This window comes from Miscanthus floridulus, chromosome 1, assembly GCF_019320115.1.
Source record: "Miscanthus floridulus cultivar M001 chromosome 1, ASM1932011v1, whole genome shotgun sequence".
In the NCBI taxonomy this organism is placed as follows: domain Eukaryota; kingdom Viridiplantae; phylum Streptophyta; class Magnoliopsida; order Poales; family Poaceae; genus Miscanthus; species Miscanthus floridulus.
The window spans coordinates 25,548,727-25,551,338 of record NC_089580.1 but is presented as its reverse complement, the minus strand read 5'-3'; positions in this window follow the sequence as shown (position 1 = coordinate 25,551,338).

Here is a 2,612-nt window from a genome sequence, read left to right as displayed (position 1 = left end):
ACAGCCAGGAATTCCTTTCGGTTATTTGCAAATCTATACAAATTTTCAACTTGATACAAGCTAATCTAACACATATCAGAAACTACCTCAAATACACGTACATTCAATCTCACAAGATTTGGGGATTTCTATCCTACTCATACAGGAAAAGACATGAATACATGTTGTATGTCGGATCTGGCCGGGTGAGACTGTAGCGGCATCGGGTTCGGGGGGCTTACCGTGCTGGAGTGAGTCGCCGTCGATGGAGGCAGGGGTTAGGGAGGGAGGCGGAGAGCACTGTCACCGAGGCCCGGCGAGAGTGCGGGGAAACCCTAGCCGCGCGGGGGTCAATCTACAAGACGACGAGATTGGGCTCAGAGGCGGCCAGGTGAGAGGACAGTGGCGTGGGATTCGGGGGTTACCTTGCTGGGCGAAGACATCGTCGATGGAGACGGGGTCGGGGAAGGAGGCGGACGTCACTGTCACCGTAGGGCCGGTGAGGAGGATGGGAAAGTGCTCTCCACCGCCGGGAAAGCGCGGAGAGACGACGACGAGCGACGCTTGTGCGGGGAATCCTAGCCACCGACGGGAAAGGGGAGAAAATGAGGGATGACGCGATTCAGAGGGACGACCGGGTGACTTATAACCAGCCGAATGGCTGGGGCTGGACTGCCGAACGCAGCCCAGCACCAACCAGCCTACAAAACAGGCTGAAATATTTTTTTTTACCGCAAGGGAGCACGGACGAAGAGGAACAGAAACACGTTGACTCATGCTCGTGGCATCCCCCGATAGTAAGTGACCTTGCATTGGTGCTCGATCTGTTTTCTTAGCTGCAACACATTTACCTTTGCTTTAACTAAAACCCACTGAACCCTCACTGTATCTGTTTATTTTATGGCTCAGCAGCACTCCAATAATAATGAGTATAGTCACATGGGATTCTCTCTCCCCTGCCGACTCCCATTGACTTAATAAAAGAATACAGTTTTTAGGACTCCAGGAGTCCAGGTAATCCCTCAATCCAGATTCTTCATCTTAATTCTGCTTTAACGCAACCCGTCGCGTGCCCTGTTGTGCAGCACTCCAATAATAATGAATATATAGTCACAGGGGATTCTCTTTCCCCTATCGACTCCCGTTGACCTAATCAAAGAATACAAATTTTTATGACTCCAGGTAATCCTTCCATCTAGATCCTTCATCTTAATTCTGGAGCGCTTTAACGCAACCCGTCGCGCTCTATGGAAGAGCACGACCCTGATCCTGTCGTCTTTCTCGCGCTCAGCCTTGTTGTCTTTCTCGTGCCTCGCTTGTCCCACCCTCGCCTTCCTCATCTGCCACCCCTGGCCATTGGCTCCCTAGCTTGTCACCGGTCGAGCCACCCGCCATATACCACCCTCGCCGGTCCACCCCGCCCTCCGCTAATCCCAATCGAAGGGCAAGCTCTGACCCATCGCCCTCGCCGTCGGCTCAGACCAACCGGATGTCCAGCACCGCCCGCTCGGCGACGCCCACACCACCTCGCTCACCACCGGTCGAACTGCCACCATCGTTGGACCAGCTATTGCCGCCAGGCCCCTCCCCCTTCTAAGGCCACTAGCCATGAAGCCCACCACCAGAAACCCAAGCCCCTAATCTCAAAACCCTAACGGTAGCGAGCTCGTCTCCGACAACAGGGCGGAGGAGGAAGGCACATGCCACGAAGTTACGTCGGGCCCACAGGCTAAGGGGCACGGGATCCGTCGCCCATTAGAGTTTGCGCTTAATTCTTGGGTAGTTGGGTTTAGGGTTGGTGAGTTTTGGGTGCGTGGATTTTGTGTGTGTAGGGGGGTGCAGAGGTAAAGATCGACCTTACACATTGAACAATCAACATCAAGGTGACTTTATTAAGAAAAAAAAAGGTTGATGACAGTGCAGAAGGCAAAAGCCCGGTCTTAAGCATTAAGAAAATAATTTTGTATACCATCAACGGCGATGAACGCTAGGATGCCTGGGTTAGGGAGCGTATTTGTTACATTTGTAACGCGCCATGGGTTCTACCTAAGGAGGCTTCTTCTCCGTTAGTAATTTCTACAATTTCCATAAGGTGGACGGATGTATAACAGTTTTTGACGGTACAAATGGTAGCACGGTGGTAAAAAAAGGTAATTGTAGTAAGTAGTGTCATTTTCCCCTTATTTAATTAGGAAGTGTTATTAAACAGGAGTCTGTTTTTTTCTACTGTCAGACTGTCTCCTAGCCGTAGTCATGTGCCCTATTCTTCCTTCTTTAAGCACTCAGTAGCAAAGTAACCGCAGTCATGTGCTCTGTTCTTCTTTCTTTAAGCACTCACGCCTTGTTTAGATCACCTTCAAATTCCAAGTTTTTTCACTCTCTCTCCATCACATCAATTTTTAGCCGCTTGCATGGAGTATTAAATGTAGGTAAAAAAATAACTAATTACACAGTTTAGTTGGAAATCACGAGATGAATCTTTTGAGCCTAGTTGGTCCACGATTGGACAATATTTGCCAAATAAGACGAAAGTGGTACTATTCATCAGGTTGAAGGCCTCAGCAACAAAACCCATCGCCTGCGAGATCAGACGACTGAAATCTAGGAGACGTGTATTTAATTCTGTTCCATGG